Below are 20432 nucleotides of genomic sequence, written 5' to 3'. Positions count from 1 at the left end.
CTCTGCAGGACAGTAGGGTGGTTAGTTTTCTGACAGATAAGCAAATACATTATGGCAAACTTGAAAACTCATCTTCTTTTCCAACTTTTCATTAATTTTGTTTTTCTCGCAAGACCCACAGTTTCTGTGCCATCAGGTACACTAGTGCTTATCTCCAGAATACTGTCCCCTGATCTTTGAAACCAAACACACACTGCATAAGTTATCAGGCTTAGTCCTTCAGTTAAAAAATGTCTAGCTAGCTAAGTAAAAATAAGCTGTTTTCTAAAGACTCTAGTCTCCAGCCCATCAGCATACCTGGGTATACAGGGCTACAGCCCACAGTAACTTTTAGGATTTTGCAGTGTATGGACATATGTGAAAAGGAGATTGTGACTTTGTATGACCTTTATGGGGAGTTGGCACAAGGTTACATAGTTTACCTTGGGCTATATTTTGCTAGCTTTTGCACATATGGAATACTGTATTCCTCTGCAATAATCTCACCTACATAATAGTATCAGAATCTATCCTACCAGCTGGAATGAGCTATTTCACAGTGTATCTGATATTGTTTCCTTTTTATCTGTTGAGATAGAGTGCTTTGCTTTGTATCCTGATATCCCATGGCTCTCTTTTTGGAGCTCTGTTCACACATCTTGATTCCATCTGTACTCTTGAAGAGGCCCGTTAGGTGGAAGATGTATCTGTCAAACACATGTAGATTCTGGACAGCAGCCCTTTACGGGTCACGCCTTGAAACATTACTAATTTGATTTCAAAGAGAGCTATTACAAAATGTCTTTTGTGTTGTTAGGCCTCAGGAGAAGGACCTCAGTTGGACACAGTGAAATGCTGCATTTGCGATAGCCGTGGAGCCCCTTGTTGGAACAGATATAAGAATCAGTCATGTCTTTGTCTTGGAACTCGGCACCTCTTCAGGAGGAGTCCCCTGATGAGAGAGGGGGACGGCTGAATGTGTGTTAAAAGGTCCGGGGGACAGAAACTTAGTGATCCACAGCATCCATCTGATGCCATCCAAAGCTGTTGAGCAACCTCAGGAAATGAGTGGTAATCTGACTCTTGTTTGACTATCCTGAGTTCTGAAAGTGGGTTGGTGGGTGCAAGAGGGTTGATGTACACATCTGTGCTCTCTGTGGCAGTGCTTTGAAGATCTGTGTTGTAGCCCGTGGCTTTTTATGATGCAGTCATGTGTATTTTGAAGACTAAAAATTAGACACCTTTGTGCTTGAAGTTAAGCATGACTGTGACTCATTCAGCTGTCACTCTTACAGACTTGGTGTGAGAACCATATGGACGGGAAGACGTAACCTAGACCCAAGATGCAAGTTCATGGATTGCAAGACAGGAGGCCAACTACTGAAATAGCATCTGACAAAAGTGAGTAATTGGTCAAAGTTTCCACTTCTATTTGGCCGAATTTCCAACATAAATTAAGCTATTGTCTCAAAGTGGTGGCTTTTCCCCCTGGTAAGCTGTGGATCTTCCCCCACACCTACTTCACTCTTTGCAGTTAGTTACAGTTGCTCATAGGCTGCACAGTCTCTGAGCACATTAAAGCCATAGTAGTAGCCTGACTGGCATTTGTAAACAGGCAACACTTGGGACTTAGTAATACTCTAACACAGTGCAGTAGTGTGCCAAAATAAAGGTCATTTCAATTTCATGTTATGTCACGCAGTTTTGAAGTGACATGTGTTTAACGAGTTTTCTCCAGTAAATGAATGATAGCAAGTATTACACTAATAGGCTTTGATGATATGCCCACAAAAAAAAAAAAAAAAAAGAAAAAAAAAGGCAAATCCTTTCCAAAAACATTAAACTGATATTTTACCAGAGAAAAAAAAAAAAAAAACCAAACAAAAAACCAGAAGAGAGATTCAAACTCCTGCCTCCAAGACTCTGTAATGAATAAAATTAGGCTTTATGGCCCTTTCTAGATGACTGTTTACAGAAGTTTCACGGTAATTTAAGTGTGGCCACCACTACAGAGATTGAGGCTGATCTTCTGATAGGGATAGGAGAGCATGAAGGATGCAAGTTGATCTTGCCACAGAAGCTGTATAACAAACCTCACAACAGGACTACTAAAGGAGTGAAAAATTGGTCCCTGTGTGTATGGAGCCTATAACTGTGAATAGAAGGGTTTGGAGTACTTTCTGTCTTCTCCTATGGCAATGCCGGCTTGTCTTGCCCCTCTGCCCAGTACCCCAGCTGGTTGTTCCTTGTCATCTTTCTGTCAGGCTGTGAACTCAAACAGGGACAAACTGGAGCAGAGGAGGTGCCATCTGAACATTAGGGAACATTTTTTCATGGTGATGATGGTCAAACTCTGGCACAAGTTGCCCTGAAGTCTCCATCCTTGGAGATGTTCAAAAGTCATCTGGAGATAGTCCTGGGCAACCTGTTTCAGGTAGCCCTGCCTGAGCAGGTTGGTTGGATCAGACAACCTCCAGAGGTCCCCTCCAACCTCAACTATTTTATGACTCTGTGATTCTATGACTGCTTGATCAGGGCTGCTGACATCTTGTCAATCAAAGGCTTAAAGGCGTTGAACAAAATCTATTACCCAAACTTGTTTTGGGAATGTTGCTTTCGGTGTCAGCAGTGGGTTGTGTGGCACATTACAAAAATTAATAGTTCTATTCCTCTGGTGTAGCTTCTGAGTGTGCAGGAAGGACCATTGCATTGAGACCGCCTCTCCAGGGAGGACATGTGAAGACTATAGGAGGTAGGGTGCACACTAAATGGTCGGTAGTTTAAACACTGGTAATATATACCTTTCAGCAGTTTGCAACAAAGCCTGTACCAGTTAGTTTTTGCAAAAGTAGGTTCTTAATATTCTACATAATGTTTAGTAGTCAGAAAATTAACTGTCTTTTGAGCTGATCACACACCAAGTCTTGTCTTCTTTTTAGATACTACTCCTATTGAAGTCAAACTGATGGTAAACTGTGAACTGAGAAGTCAATAATGTATGCAAGATAAAGTGTCCATCCCTCTGCACCTTCTATATGCTTCCAGTGAGCAATGGGAATAGGAAGAGATCAGGACTTGTTTCCTGGCAAAATTTGGCATTAGGTTTCAATCCTACTGTGGGACCACTAAAGTAATTCTAATCAATTTCCTTTGGAGACACATTTTTCTGAACAGCACTTGGTGGTGTTATGTAGTACTCACATAGTACTTATATAGTACACAAACTGCAAAAAGGCTGCTGTGTTGTATACATATGCTAAATCTTTCTGTGTTGTTCAGCTGATCAGTTGCTATTTTGGGTCAATGGTTATATGGCATTACTTAACAGTGGACATCTAAGTCCATATAAATAATAATTTAAAGATAAAAATAGACTGTATACTTTCTGTCTTAAGCAATATGGTGAATTTAATAATACAACCATTCGGAACCACTCTAAATTGTTCTTACAAACCTGTTCTACAATGTTTTATTACCACCCAAATATCATGCCAAATATAATGTGATATTATTTTTCCAGTACATAGGCATGAGCACTTGCATGAGCTTCCATGATGATATTTGGCTTACAAATTATTTTAACAAATTTTGAAGTGTTTCTAGTCATATCACATTCAATGCCAGAAGATAAACAAAATGGTTTCAGGAATATCTATGATGCTGTCCTTGTTGTTAAACATAGCTTAATATATTCATAGTAATAGGAAACTGAAGTTGTTATCTTTTGAATGCATGTGTCATGCAACTGAGAAATCTCTTAAGACAACAAAATGCTATGTCTTTGCTACTTTTTGACTGATACAATGCCCAGTAAATTCAGTAGAAATTCTCTCCTGTGCAGAAATAGCAGGATAGCATTGCACTTCTCTTCCTTTGTCATAGATTTCTGTATAGCTGTGCATACATTGTGTCACTGTTTTTAACTGGCTCTGTTGTCTGTCAGGGTAAGTTATTCTTCAGATCCCCTTTTACACTGTAGGTATGCCCTGCTGTCACGGTGTCTCTGTGCTGGGTACTGTGGCTGGGCAGCCCCTGGCACCGGCCCTCGGGTACGTGCGCTCGGAAGAGGGGCTGAGATGCGCGGCATTGTGGAAGGGCTGGTGCCAGAGATGTCAGAGCCAGTCACCAGTCTGGCGTTATGGGCTTGGGGGAAACCACCCCCTGGGACTGCAGCTGTGCTGCGGGACTGAAGACGGGTTGGACTGCAGATGTATAGTAATGCTTAAAGGCTGGCTGTGCTGACAGAGCATCATGTCTCTTGTTTCACGAGAGAATTGTATGCAGTCTTTGGGCCTTTCATGTCTTGCATTTTACCCTGAGACCCATCTCCTTTTGAAAAGACATTAAAAGGTGTCTAGCATGTATGTGGGTGGGATTTTTTCCCCACTAGGAGAGAAATTTTTCATATTTTGCATGCAAATTGTTGGAAAGAGGGGGCACACTCTTATATAAACTCAGTGCATGTGCAATGTGAGAGGAATGTGTTCTGTAAATGATGCATTTGTTTGAATCAGTGATCACAATCAAGCAATGTGTCCCAATTGTTTTATTTTCTTTAGAATAATCTTGCATTCCAGTAAGAAATAATATGAACACCTTGAAAACTGTCTCCAAACTTCTAGTGTGAGAATTTAGTGAGATTATGTGCAGCCAGGTACTGGGAAAAATCCAAGTTACTACTTCCATAATAACCATGGCTTTGCCAAAACTGAGTTTGCATTGCATTTGCAGAGATCCTATATCTATACAAATGAGTTAAAAGACCAGTGGTGGAGAATTATCTTTCTTGCCTGTAAAAATACGATTCACTGGCCAAAAAAAAAAAAAAAAAAGTGAAAATTCTCTCTGCTGCTTTTGACTGATGCTGCTACATAGAACTACTAAGTTGGCACTTTATTTTAAAAGTTAAATGGGCTTTTTTAGGAATCCCAACACTTTTTGGCTTGCATTAAATCTCTGTTTTTCTCTGGGTGCATCCTCTCTTCATTAGTCCCTCTTTTAAATTTCAGGATGTTATATGCTATCCCTGACACAAGTGTGTATCTCCCAGTGGAACTTCCCATGCTGGTAGGGTTGGATAAAAGGAAGTGCATGATCCTTTTTGTCCTGATCTATATCTAACAATTGGAGCAATTGTGGCATTAGGACACATATCTTAGAAGGTAATTCAGGTGGTATTAGAGTGCAGGAGGTGTTTTTGTTATACAGTGAGTTGGTTTCAGTACATTATAAGAGGAAAAGGCTCTACTTAGTATTCAAGGAGGGATGAACAGATTGAAAGTTATGTTTGGGATGGGCTCTTGTCGCTACTGAAAATAACTCTGGAGTCTCCAGGGAGTCTATTCAACTCTGCCACATCTATGTTAAAAGGAAACCACGTCAATTGTACTGAAGAACTTGGATGAGTTTCACAAAACCACTTCAGTGTGACTTGGTGTTTTATCAGTTTTAAAGAGTGCTGTACCTTTTTTCAGACAGGATAGGGATATGAAAAGTAAATAAACCATTCCTGTATCCAGGATGAAGAAAAAAGTTGATGAGGAGGAGCATGGAAAAACATACCGTCAATGCAGGTTTTACTGCATGTAATGGCACAGAGCTGCTGTGCTGGCTTTGGGGACCAGCTCTCTACTGTCCTGCTCTGAGGGCTGCAAAGTGGCTGTAAAAGTCTGCTCAGAGTGACTACGTTTCACAGTTTTTGCACAGATTTAAATACCCATTATGCAAGAATCAGACCCAGGTATGGGTTATATGTAAATACTCAGTAGACTCCATTCTAGATGCGGGAGGTTTGTCTGCTCACAGCAAACAAGATCTACAGCCCACTCAGCAGCTGCTCTACTTAATTGTTCCATAGTTTTCTTGGCCAAAATCTTTTTCCTTGTGTCTGAAAGAGCACCTTTAAGATTAACTGTGAAAAATGATTTTTAAGATGTCTTATTTGCCCTTGACAGAAAAACTCTCTATTGGGAGACTATGTGTGACAAAATAGGAGCTGTGGTTCAGGCTTGGACATGCTGCTCCTAACTCTTCCCTGCATGACTGCACTGTAGCTTGAATTGATCATGGCAAGTAAACTGAAGCTGTTAGTTCATTTAATTGTCAGTTCTGTGTCTGTGTGCTAAGTCAGTCAATGATTCTTCTGAAATGGCTGCTGCTACATCACATATCTGCTCACATGGCCATTGGATGTGTATTGATGCTGCTAATGGAGTCACTGAGCCAAGCTCACATCTAGCAATGTCACAGCTCCCCAGATACTGATCATGATAGTGATTTGTTCTGCAGTGTCCTGAAAGCCCAGGCAGTATCAGAATCCAATGTACTAGTTAGTAGATAGGATGACATAGCCCCAGGGCTGAAAAGGCTACATGAAATTTGAAAGAAGAAAGTAAAAAGCGAAAACAAAGGTGTTGATGTTGATACAGGATTCATAGGCTAGCTTTACAGTCATTGAGAGTCAGCATCACTGGGAATACCTTAAAAATGGTGAATGTAGTAATGATTTTTTAGAGATCGAACTTGACAATAATATTTTAAAGAACTTTATAATGATTTTTGCTGGCCATACTGAACTTAGCAAACATAGATGTTCATAGATGACCAGATGATAGAGGAGGTTTGATGAATGTTTGAAAGACTACCAGCAATCTTAGAAGTTAGTCTAGGGAAAACTTTCATTTGACCTGAGTATAGCAATGGTCATGGTAGATCAGAAAACATCTTGCAGAAAACACCTGTTAGGTCACTAGTCCACCTCACCCTGAAGATAGGATTTATCTTAACTGTATTCTCTCTAGAGATGTGTTTTCATGTTATTTTGAAAGCTAACATTAATTTAACCCTGTTTTGCCTCCTTTCCATCTCTGATGTTGCTGTAAATATTCACTCTTCCTCTTGGATGTTTTGCAGCCTACCAGCATTTATTTGTAGACTCACCACTTCTGATCACTGACAACCTCAACTGTATCTGAACTAGTGACACAGAGATGAAAAGCTGTGTGTTTCATTGCTGACTCTTTGAGAAATATATTACCTTTCTTTGCCTCCTTTGCATCTAAAGAAAATTATTTTTCCTTATAGGCTCTTTTCTTCCAAGATTGCTCTCTGTCAAGCTCTTTCCTTAAAAAATGTCCTTGAGACCTATCCTGGGGAGCATAATGTTCATCTTCATCAAAGAATAAGAAAGCAGAACAACCTGTAGTGTCAGAGAATTATTCCTCATGTGCAATTGGATAAGATCGGATTGATGTGACATCTGAGACTAACTCATTTCTTCTGGAGAAAACATTTGATTGTTGCTTGCATTGATAATCATTCCCTCATTCTAAGAATTCTTCTAGAAAACAGGGTTCTGTGTATAAACTAAAAACTTCACATTTCGGGGGGTAGGTTAGTGATGAAGCTTACTGTTGTACAAATGATCTGGGATGATGATAAGTAGTTTTCAAACACCTGACACTGTGTGACCCAGCCAGAAAAAGGTGCCTGAGGTGTGTTGGGGAGAAATGACACAGTTGTGTACTTATTGTGCTAAGATCATCTGTGGGGCCACAAACAAGAATTAGTTCTTTCTCAGAATAAGACAGGAAAAAAAAGCGTATTCCATTGGGCTCCACTGGAGGAACACTTAGCTAATGAAGGTGCTAAGCCTATTGAAATGTTGGGACTAAGTCCTGTATCCCTACTGCTTACTGTGCTGAAGCAAGACCATTATAGGACCAAAGCAGTGTATCCATGGGAACGTAGAACTCAACTTTAAAATTTAAAGCTCTTAAGAAAGCAATTTTTTTTTTTTTTAAATAATTTTGTAAGTAGTATTTGCAGAAATTTTTAACAAATGGTCTAAAAATGGTACTTTATTAATGTGCCTAAGAAACAATAAGTATGTTACAATATTTAGACAGGATGCTACTTTAATGAGTAAATCTGGCTCTCACAAATCAGGATTATTTTGTAAGGATAAGGACTGATAATGTGAATAAGTGTTTTCCAATGCAGAGTGCAAGTTGATCCTGAAATTTCTCATGGTTAATGTTTCTTCCAGCTAGTCATTTACTGCCAGGAAAGTCCTCCTTACTGATTACTGATACATATTAATGTATCTATCAGATATTTATTTTGAAAGTTACTTTGTTATATTTTCTTTATTGATTTCTCCCAGGCGTAAATGAGCTGTAGATGTGGAAACAGGCAGTTGTCTTCTGCTAGGCTTAGCTATTTTCAAAGTATCATGTATTTCTAACTATTATGTATTTTCAAAATACCAGATCATTCGGGGCAGGCCTTTGGATTCCAATAAGATAGTGGATTGCTAGATTTTTTTATTATATAAATGTGAACTCAGAAAACAGCTGGATGGACCATGTCACGAATAATAGCATGTAAAAAATGACAGGGAGACAAACTTTCAATGGAATTGTAGATACTTGTCTTCAGCACAGGCTGTGAAGAAGTCAAATCTGTCTTTGGAAATCAAACTTCACATTTCCATCTACCGCAGTTGTGTGTGCAAATGGAAATTCAGCAGGCATAAGTTTAGTAGTCCCCTTTAAATCAGTTGTGCCAGTATCTGAGAGGTGATTGGATGAGTTTATCAGTGTTCCAGATATAGCTTATAATTGCTGCTTCACATTATAAACAGAGCCATTAACTGAAACATATCTACATTTACTGAAATGAGTTTCATTCACTGAAGACATTGGGGCACATTTAATGCCTTTTTGCTTTGTGTAACAACAACAATAAATCTTGCACATTTTCTAATATTTAAATCAAGCTTCAAAGTTAACCCAAATGACTAATTTGAGGGAGGAGCAGGCTTTATGCATTCAACTAAAAATCTCTCTTTTTACATAAACATTTTTTATTGAAGGTTTATTTTTTGTAGGACCTTGTATAAAGACACTGCCTTCAGGAAGAAACACTGGAATTTTAGGGTTGTTTGAAATTAATATGTAAGGATATGTTATATGTCATAACCATACTGCTTCATATGCAGTTGGATAAAAAGGACTTGAAATACTGCTGGACCAAACCTGCAATAAAACTGACTAATATTTCAGTGGGCATGGTTGCATGTGAAGCTACTTCAGAATGAAGCTCATAATCCTGGAGTTCTTTTCATGAGAGGCTGAATATATGAAGATACTTCATAAAACAAATAGTAATAGAGGACTTGTAACAGTGCATGGAATTACATACTCTGCAGGGTTGCTTTTGGGACATGACAAGGCTACACAGCAACATGTAATTTAACCTTATGAATATATGTCAGGATTTGCATAATTGCACTCTGCTGTAGTCACATTCAATGGTAAAACTAACCTGTGGATCAAAGAATAATTGCAGTGAGGGAGGAGGTTCATGCAGTGATTTTGCTACCTTGTCCTGCAACAAGATGAAATATCAGGTGGACAATATTTGCAGAATTACCATCTCTTCTCATGGCTTTATCATATTTGGATTACAAATACAAGAAATTTAAACTCAAGGTAACAAATGTTGACATTAAAAATTTGGTGTTTGCTTATCACTGATTATGAGTAAATTTTTTTTTTTTTTATTTTAAACTCAGAGTAAAGTCTAGTTCTGAACTGCCGGAGAATTAAAACAGTTGTTCAGAACATTTGAATTTACTAAATTCTTTTTTGGAAGCACTCATTGGGATCACTAGTTTTTACATAATCAGTCACTATAAATCCAAAATAGGTTCTGAAAAATAGACTAGTCATTACCTAGCAAGACCCATTACAGCTGATTATCTTTATGCCCACACTATGAACTTGAGAAGCCTACTATTCATACAAATACTTTTATATGAATTTGCAGACAATGGACACAATAATTCAAGGCTTGCTGACTTCATTTGAAAGTTAATTTGGGTAAAAGTAAGGTTTGCATTTGAAGTGCAAAAGATCTTCCTGTATAAATACATGTGTGGACAGTTTTAATTCGGGAATCAAAATTGTCTTCTTGTTTCACTTAGTCTACTTTGAAAATAGAAGCGTTTAGCTTAATCCCTCATTGAACTGAAACAAGTCCACTTATTTCACCTGTGAGTTATGTTGGAAAGGGAATAGCTTTTCTGAATAACTACTATTCATTTCAGAAATGTTTTTCCAACTACTTAGGTCTGAGCCTGATCTCTGTTGACATGCATTGCAGCCTTCCAAATCTCGAGTCTAAATTTTTCAACCATCTCATCAAATAACACTCTGTTTTAAATGCTCAGAAGGCTGGACTCCATAACTGAATCTAAGCTGTATTGAGTATTTGTGACAGAAATGTAACTTAGATTTTGTGGCTTTTACCAGTCTCAAACTGCAATTAATTATTTGTTGGCTATAGTTCTGGTAATAGCAGTATTCTTTAACAGTAAAAATGGCAGTGATGATGGTCATTAATTGAACAAATCATTGATTGTTTTGGTACAGAGGAAATCAAGGCATGTGCACAAATCCCATCAATCTCAGTTAAATGGTGCCATGATTTAGGAATAATTCCCTGAATCAGAACTTAAGGCTGTCAACTCAAAGGAGCAAGTCTTGTTCAGTCTGAGTGTCTGAACTGCGCTTAACCAGCTAGAACTGTTATATAGTTGAGAACTTGAGGTACAATTGCCAAATATTATATAAACATCTTTGGGGCATTTCAGTAGATTCTGAGAATTAAAAATAAATCCTTGCATTTAGCGTCCTGAGGGGACTCGAATAATTTTATTTTATTTTATTTTTTTTTTAAATGAGAATTTAAGCTCCTCATGCAGTTTGTAGAATGGCTGATGTGCGTACCTGGGTTACTCTGAAGGTCAAATACTTTGTATATTGGACATTTCAAGCTGTTGTCCTGCTTAAATTCCAGATCATTAGTTTAGCAAATGGGAGTTTAAATGTAAGCATAGTCAATGGGGAGGAAAAAGTCCACTGCATAGTATGTCTAGTGATAGAGAAAGCTACAGAATGTGAACATAAATTTTTAATTCAACATTCCTTAATTTAAAAAAACCACACCACCACCAATCCCCTCCCCCCCGACAAGCTTGCAGAAACTAGGTCTGAATTCCCAGTGGGAATAATGAGCAACAGCAAGAGTGAATGCTGGGAGAGAAGAATGCAATTGTATTAGGCTTCATCACAATGGGAGGTAAACCCAAATCATTTATAAAAGGTAAATGCTGGCAGAACACGGGGAGCTCAGAGAACCACACTGCAGGTGTGATTTATGAGGCTGGGGACTGGCTATAAATCAAACCCTTTTGTTTTAAATAGTACTGCTTCAACGCAGGAGATCAGTTTACATGTAGAGGAAATGATGAAAAAAATGCAGTACATTGCATCCCAAGAATATTAGAGAATCAGCTTTACAATGTGACTATCAGTACCCCATTCAGACAATGGATATCTGATGCGCAATTTAACGAATGCTCCCACTGCTCGAACAGAGTGCCCTAATCTAGCAACTCAAGTTTGTTTCAAATGTATTAATTACGGGATCTATTTTGTGAGACCAGCTGTTAAAATCATTGCACTTATGATCAGGAATGCATTGGCTATTCCGGTTAACTAGCTAGAGGTGTCCTTTTATGCCACCAAAGGCTCTGCCTATTTCTAAGTTATCCATATTTTTCCTTAATTAGAAAGGTTTAAGGGTCTTGTTATTTAGTGACCTTGTCCTGTGGAAATAGGTGGATAAAACAATTAATTCCTAAGTATTCAAATATAAAGTAGGCATCCTGGAAAGTTCTGTATGATTACAGGAAAATGCACACCTCTGGCAAAGAAAAGTGCTTCTTTCCCTCTATTGGTTGTATAATAATCAAATGGAAGAGATTTTAAAGGTAACGAGCAAAATGATTTCTTCTGCTTTGCTTTCCAGATCTGCCAGGGCTTATCTTGGCTGCATATTTTGCATTCATTTTGCATGCATACCGCTAGAGCAAAGTATATGCCTGAAACCATACTGTGTGTCCTGCAACATGGGCCAGAGAAACACTTAAAAAAGCTGAAAGGACAGAAGGCCTACATAAAGGGAGGTATAGCAGTTATAACAGTGTTCAAAGAATTCTATAATGAAACAAAAGCTGAGTGCATTGCACTTACACATATCCTAGTCATTTGATGTAATGGTCTTATATCAGTAATGATTTAGCTGTGTGAATGTAAGAAGTTGCCTTTAATTCACTGATAAGCAGAGTGCCTTAATGTCAGCAAGGAGCCAAGAGACATCTTGTATTGCAATGCTTTATTACTTTCCAAGAGTCCGAAATGCAAACGCTACAGAAACACATGACCACAAGTTCCAGGATCTTTCTGAGGGTCTGATATTGATATAGTCAGCATCAGCTATTGCTGGAGGCTTTAATATCAATTGCTAGTGTGAAGGAAGTATCATTTCACTGCAATCATAGATTTTTTTTTTTTCTTACTATTATGAAAACACATCTAGTGCCATAAGTTTATGGTGCAGTCTATAAATGTTAAAACATATTCCCTGCTCAGCAGAGCTTGCAGTCTAAATTAGACCAATACAGAAAAAAGGTATATTGATGAGGAACAGAGAAAAGAAAGAAGTGACTGAAATAACTTTTACCAATTTCTTGACTCTGACTCGGTTTCCAGCTGATAATGGGCCAGACTTTTAGGAGCATTTGGGCTTCTGTTTTGCAAAAATTAAAGTGCTTAACTGTCTTGAAAAATACAATCATTTTACATGTAGAATCTAATGCACCACAAAAAACACATTATGTGGGAGGGGAGCAAAGGTGGCTTTGTGCCTTATGAATCTTATGTTATCCTGGACACTAGTGTCAATTTAGATAGATAGCCTTGAAAGGAGTCTGCCCAAGTTATGTAGTCCTCTCAGGTTGCAGTGCCATCTGTAATCTTTATTAACACTGTGTTTTAACTGGATTCCTGAAAACTATTTCCATCTTATTTTTTTTTTTTTTCTTTTAGGCAAACACTCTGACTCCTTTCTTTGTCTATTGTGCCCTGTGAGAGAAATACTTTTGTGGGCCGAAAGTAGTGTTTTAAAACCCATTTTTGCAAACTCTTCTGTGTTTTACACAAATAAAGATGTCACTTAAGGGACCTTGTTGCAATAGTCAAGAAAGAATATAATTAAAGCTGATTTAAACATTGAAGTTCTTTGCCATCATAAAGGTTAAATACATGGAAAAGCAAAATAAGTTCTATATAGCAGAAACAATAATGAAGGGTTTACATCTGCAACCTCCATGAACAGTGGAGGTTGTGGCTTTTCCTACGTACAGTCATCAGGAATAGCTGGTAATTACAAAGTTCAAAGCATATTGTCTCCTCCAAAAAGCCAACTTGTTTTCTTGGGGTTGTTTCAGAATGACGTGACGTCTGATGGCTCTATTCCTTTTATAGGTCTTCTTGATACGCATTGAATCCTGACTTGGGATGGAAAGTAACTTTTGTGAACATATTTACAGAATGATGTATAATAGATCTAGCAAAGACTGAAGGCTGGTAATAGTGACTGATGTAGTACCATGGAGAAAAGAAACCTGAACACTGCTCTCTGAGGAGGCTGAGCAAGGAGTGAGGTAATAGCAGGTTTCATTGCCCAGTTGGGGTTGACAGAAGGAGATGTGATTTTACTCCTCAAATTGTGCTCAGAGGACGGGAGGCAGCACATATTTTACATATATGCGGTAGGTGATAGGACAGACCTGTTCAGTGATCTAGGAGGCATTGTGCTATATACAAAGGTCTCCTGCAAAGCTGATGAATATATTTTCCTGTTGCAGCACTGATACGTCGAATGCCTCTCTGCAGATCTTGATTCCAGCCTTGCCATGGTTTGCTCGCTGTATAATCTCATTGAGCTAATGGGTATTGCAATGAGGTAAAATCACAGGAGAATTTTTTGTATTCTGTGGCTGACGAAGGGGATGTCCTGAATTTATTCTAATGGTGTGGTTTTACTTTCAGGTGGGTGATGGCATGTGCAAGCCATTTCAAAATGTCTGCTGCAATGGCTGCAAGCATGCAATATTCTATAGGAACTTACATACACAAGCATGCTGTCTGTGGGCAGGGTGTATAAAGAGGGAGATTCATGAACTTTGCTTCTTAAATCATAACCTTCCACATAGGAAGCTCAAGTAGGTCATGTACTGAGGGGAGCCAGGAAATGCACATATGTGTGTGATGCAAATCTGATAGCTTGTCTAGTAACTGGGAGTGGCCAACAGGCGTGCATCCCAGTTTGTCAGATGTGTGTATACATTTTCTGAGATGTTACAGATATAAAGCATATATCAGAGCTTAGAATCTGACCTTAAAATGTAGATGTCCTCTAAGACTGTATTCAGCTTCCTTGTGATAAGAATTAACTTTCCAACTTAATCAGTATTTGTGACTTGATTCATCAGAGCACTGAAGATTGCTAATGGCAATCTCCATCCAGCAAAATTTTTTGCTTTAAATACATGTTCTGGGAACAGAGCTTAAAATTAAATGTGGGTTTACAAGGTTCGCAAAACTGGGTTTCAACTTTGAGCCTCTGGATGGGATAATTAGTCATGAATGTTTGGTTCATAGTATGAGATTTCTCCCTTTTTACTCAGGAGGGGACTGGCACAGGAGGTGTCACTGGAAACCACAACTGCTGGTGAACAGTTAGCAGGAGATTTTAGAACCTCTTTAAAAATAACAGCTAAACATGTAAGTAGGTATAAAATAAGCAGCAGTAGGTTTTTTAACATTTGGATATTTAAAAAAAGAAAAATTTTTGGGAGACTGACATTTCAGTTTCAAAATTAAATGAAAAATTTGTAATTCAGAAAAAGTTTGCAGTCACCTGTAACCCTCAGGGTCCATATGCCTGCAGATAGACATTCAGTTTCTAAGTAATTTTCCCAAGATCCTGGGTTTGTAAAACTGTAAAATAAATGAACAAAAAAATACACATGTGTTTTGATATGCTCCACCATTCCTCTGATATTGCCCTGTGGGATACAATAAAAACATAAGGAATCAGAATAAAGGGATCAGGAATATCAGGGATAAAGACTTTCTTTTATTCCTTGCCAGGAATAGAGAAATAAGAATCAGTGCTTTGGAGGATGTCCTGCTACTAGGCCCTAATGAATGTTAGAAATGCCATCTTCAGCTGTGCTGCTAGTGGAGTTCTGCAAAGTCTGTGCCACAAAGACATCTGTAGTCTGAACACGGGATGTCTTTCGCTTCAGCCTGCCTTTGGCAGCAGCAGTATCTCAATTCCTCCCCTGTCATCTGCAGACCAGAAACATCACTATCTCCTAGCCATGGCAAACTGAGGAACCCAATCATCCTTATCTGGTCTCAAAAACGTGCACCGTGAGGAATGTCCTAGAAATGGTAACTTCCTGATGTGACTCAGATGCTCCATCCTAACATCTGTGGGTGGCTCCTGAACTTCTAAGCATTTGTATGGGGTTTTTTTAGCATTGATATGAAAGATGTTCTCTTACAAAAGAAGTTTATTAGTTGAACAGTGCTCTGTCAGCATTGTAGGAATTAGTGCTCCAGATAAGAGCACTTTCTGATCTGGTGTCTGTCTTCAGATTTGTCAGAGGACAACACTGTATGACAATGGGAAGATTCTTTAAAAGCTCTGATTTGGCATTAATGCAGGTGCTAATTTCTGCCTATTATGTACCTCTGATAAATTATTATCAAAGTCCAGTGATTTATAAGGTTTGAGGTGGGCTGTCTGGTGGGGGATGTGAGAGGGATGGAGGATCCTGATAGACAGCCCACCTCAAACCTTATAAATTGCTGGAAGTAGGGTTTTGGAAGCAGGAGTCTGGATTTGTTCATAATTATGTATATATGTTTTTAGTTTAATAGGTGTGAAGAGTATAAAACAGGGTAAGCAGACTATTGCTTCAAAGGGAAATGTTTAAAAAAAAGTTTGAGAACACCTGTCATAATTATTGTATATGACATTAATTTTAAATTCCAATTAAACTCTGAGCTAGAGAATATCTTACACACACGACTTCTGCTAGTCATTCTGCTGCATTTTATGGGATGTAGCATGTTTTGCTATTTTAAAATGATTTATTTAATGTCCTTGTGAAATTTCATTTCTCTCTCTTTAGTTCCAACCCAAGTAAGAATTTTTTTTTTAAACCTCTTAAATTAGATAAATTTCCTGTTAATTCATCTGGCATAACCATTGTTAGCAATGTTAGATTTTTTTTTCCTTATGTGTTATATAATTGGTGGTTGATCCAGCTTAGTTTTAAGTGTCAGAACAAGCAAAAACCCCTCCAGTTTCCAGACCCTGCTCCACAACTTTGTAGACTGTGTATATTCCAGTCACAGTCTCTATCTGTGAAAAATTTGGAATAAATGTATTGGAGTCAACAAAGCTGTCTTAGTTTAACATAATGTAATAATAGACTCTGTCCTCAAACTCCATCTATCATTCCAGCACTCGTTAGGCATTCCGGTTTTGTTCATAGTAGGAGCCATCATAAAGAAATTGATTTCCCTCTGTTCACTCATCCAATTTATTGCAAGAGAACTCCATGTTCATTTGCCTATTACGCAGCATTTAGTAGGGTAAAAAAGAAACAAGCCAAAAGGAAACATCAGAAGAAGTAGTTATTATGTTGGATGGGACTCTGCCCTCATTTATTTTTGGTATAAATGCAGAATAACTCCACTTCTCCCAGAGGAGTTTATTTGCATTTAGTTGATTGAGACTAACTCCAGCTTATACTTCGAACCCCCAAACTCACCCTTTCTATCCCTATTTGCTGCACTGATTTACAAAAGAGACTTTTAATGATCTTGTTGCCTATGTGTTATGATTTCCATTACCTCTGCTGTTCCTTCCCCTCCTTCATTGCTAGTTGTGTTCCTCAAGTTGGGCAGTCAAATAATGTGTCCTCCATGGCTGTTAAAATTGCACTATAAATAGGCTGGGAAGCAATATTGTTGGAGAAAAGCAACTGGCACAGTCCTTGTTCCTCTCCCCAGTGGCAAGGTTGTTCATGACCACAATGCACCTGGTCTCTGTTATCCAGAGAGCATAACCACAGGGTTGTTTCTGCATCTGGGTGCCTCACAGGGTTTCACAAAGCATGGTGTGTTTCAGTAAGGATGCCACCATCAGTGTGCTGAATGTCATACGATGGCAGTGACAGAAAATGAGAGCCCACTCCTCCCGCATTGCTCTGTGCTGTGAACAAAACGGCGTTCTCGGTGGAGCCAAACTGAAAACTTTCTGCACAGTTGGCTCAGTTAGAAATTTGCAGTGAGGAATGTGTTAGCTGGTAAATCTGTAAGCTGTGAATTGCATAGAGACTTGACATCACAGCAGATGAAGTGATCCAGTAGTAGTTTTGCTTTGCCTTTATGCCACTCATTGGCTTCCCGTTCAGCTGCATCACATGAAATCTTCCCAACCTCATCTTCAGGGCCTTACAGGTGTTGCCTTCACTTCCATGTCACCTTCCTGTACTAGTTTACCAGCTTCATATCTGCCCCCTGCCTACAACACTGTGCTTTCTGTCATGCATTTTCTATCCCTGGCACATTTTTTCCTAAGAAAATCAACCTGCTTCTGTATGTCACTAATTCTTTGCCCACCTACCATCCCTTTCTTGTGTCTCCATTTAGCATCATAAGGCTTGGAAGTAATGAAATAGCTTGTTTTGGTTTGCCATAGATGCTGTATATTTATACATGTTGGGTGGGCTAAGATCAGTACTATTCTTGGGGCCTTGCATTTTTGAAAGCTGTGTGTGCAGGATCCCTGTGGACCATAATCTCTGAATATTTGTTAATTACAATGATGTGAGGACAGCGGCTGAGACCAGTACTTCATAGCATGGTCCGCTCCTAAGGTAATTACAGCAGTCCCTTGCAGTTAAACATATAGATATTGTAGATGAAGTGTTTATACCTTTGTGTGGTTCTAGGAGAAAAAAAAAATCTTATTTGGAAATTCTGAATAATGGTTTTGATTAAATTAATGTTGCAGAGACTTTCCCTTTGGACCAATTATTTGTCGGCAGCTTTGAATGAATCAAGTAAGAATTTTATTTACCCAAACTTATTTAAAATGTGCCACAGGTAGGGCACCTCTGAGCTGGTACTAAACTCAGCTTTCAAGTTTATGGTGAACCCCCATGCTCCATTTTGGCTGGGTAGTTTGAAACACGGTCTCTTCTTTTGGCTTCTCTGTCAGTTTTCCAAGAAACGATCTGTCACCCTGTTGTGCTTTCACAGCTGTATATGCCCCTTTGGCCTCCCCACCAAGCTCCTGACTAATGTCAGCTCATCTTTGTTGAGAACATCAGTCCTACTGGAAAAGAGAGTTTACAGTTTATTCTTCAGGAATGTGACAGCTGATAGCAAACAGATAAATACTCTGCACACCAGTCACTTTTCTATGGAAATATCACAAGAAATAACACATATACACATGTACATGTATGTATAGATGTGTATGCATACATATTTATGAACACAAAAATGTGTATTTATATACAAAAATGGGTATGTGTATCTTTCTAAAAAGAGAAAAGAATATATATGCTCACTGTCTTTTCTTTTGAGCTGTCTATGTCAGAGCCTTCCAGCAGTCCTCATGTGGTGCACAGCTCTTCCTCTGAATCACGGGCCTGGTGTCGTTTGGTTCCTACTTCCTTACTTGGCCTACTGCCTTCTTCATCTCTTTGTCCAATTTCTTTCTTGCTCAGCTTGCCCTCCGCAGCTTCTTAATCTGTGTGATTTTATCAAGGCAAAGTATGTGCTTCTGTAGGATCCTATCAATGCTTCATTGAATTCTTCTACCTTTAGGAAAATTCCCAGGCTCTAGCTCTAGCAGCCAGTACAGACGATCTGCCTTTTCCTAGATGTTAGCCTTCTCATTGCCCTGCCCTCTTCTCCAGACAGCAACCCTTACAAAAGACTTTTTCAAAGACAGGTTTTTTTTGTCTCCATTTCCCTGCTTATTAATACAAACTGTGTTGAAACAAGGTATGATGAAGACAGCCAGACATAAAAATACAAGTGATTCCTAAACTGAAACTAGGAATTTGTAAGGTGTTTAGATGAATCCTAAAAGGTTTTGGAAAAAAGACTGACCTAGGGGGAATACAAGGCCCCAAACTAAATTAGTAACTCAGAAAAAGGTGTTGAGCTCTCAAGTTACAAAAAAAACTCCCCTCAAACAATGCAGCATAGGGACAGTTTTCACTTTCATGCAGTAAACAGGAGTTTCAGGAGTAACTCAGTTTCAAATGAGCCGTATTTGACAGGCAAACTCAGACTGAAACCCGAGTGGAGTGTTTGTGAATGCGCTTGGGCTGAAACTGAAGAAAAGCTTTCCATGAATCGCTATAAATGGAAACCACTGTGTTAACCTAGATGGGTGCCCTACTTCCCAGATGAGGTACCTCCTTCTGCTCGCTCCCTGTGGACTAGCATGAAGCCATAAGAGATGACCTTGAGTAAAGGGCTCTGTCCCACTTACAACACCAGGAAGGAACTACTGTTCAAGCACAAACCATTCTTTGCTCCTCTCTTGTGTGGGGTGGAGGATGGGGAGGTATAAACCCTTCTGAGCTGTGTCCTTTCTTTCCTCTGCCAGCTGCTCTTGGCATAGGCTTGTTCCCATCCTGCTGATGTTATTGGGGTGTCCGGCCTCTGTGGGCAGCATGTTTCCATGCAAGCCATGGGTTGCAGCCCTCACTTGTATCTTCTGTGCCTACATTTCCAGGGGTTGCCTGGGTAGTACCTTTTCAAGGGCATTTTGGTCTCATTTAATTTTTTCACATCTTTATTTTTTTATAGAAAGGTTATAAAGTGCTTCACCTCCCTCCCCCCCCTCCCCCCATTTCTTGTAATCTACAGCCATTCCCCAAAATATAGCCACTGTTGGATTGAAAAGTAAGGGTTGTTTAACACTACACAAAAGCCTCACACCATGTTTATTGCCACTGTGCTAAGGAAAATGTTATATTTAGTGCTGCAAGTTTATGACACAGCAAAGGATCTTTTTTCTAAACTTATGGCAAGTTTTTGTTTTTAGATCCCTTTCTAAAGATGTAGAAATATTAGATAGCTAGGTATATGTTTAATATTTTTCATTGCTGGGTCGTAATTCTTTGTGATAGAGAATTTAACTATTTTTCTTCATGAAACTTGGGGAACTCTTAGAGCTTCCAAGTGATTTCACTATTAACTTTAGTCTGAGCCAAGTCCAAGATATCTCAGTAGTTCTGATTTGTACTGGTTGTTGCACACCAGCACCAGTGCTAACTGAGTAAAATGGAAAAAGTGTGACTGAAGTCAGTGCTAAGATGTGTGACTGCTTTGCTGCTGCCCCTCTTGCCCCCATCACATCCCATCTGTCTGTTTTGGATATCAGCTGTCCAGCCTCTTGTTGGTCAAACTTCATCCAGGGGCTGTTGGAGAAAT

General features: G+C 38.9%; 1 long non-coding RNA gene across 1 annotated transcript in view; it reads left to right on the top strand.

The window, feature by feature from the left end:
* Positions 1 to 949: 949 nt before the first annotated feature.
* Positions 950 to 20432, top strand: part of LOC116965669 — a 65369-nt gene continuing 45886 nt past the window's right edge. Inside the window, exons 1-2 of the long non-coding RNA XR_004409534.1 lie at positions 950 to 1050; positions 1275 to 1380. This is a non-coding gene — a long non-coding RNA (uncharacterized LOC116965669). The remainder of the gene's footprint in view (positions 1051 to 1274; positions 1381 to 20432) is intronic.

Source organism: Tyto alba, unplaced genomic scaffold (assembly GCF_018691265.1).
Source record: "Tyto alba isolate M040663 unplaced genomic scaffold, T.alba_DEE_v4.0 Super-Scaffold_40, whole genome shotgun sequence".
NCBI classification, from domain to species: domain Eukaryota; kingdom Metazoa; phylum Chordata; class Aves; order Strigiformes; family Tytonidae; genus Tyto; species Tyto alba.
The sequence above is the reverse complement of the archived record's forward strand: the minus strand, read 5'-3'. Positions and strand labels throughout refer to the sequence as shown.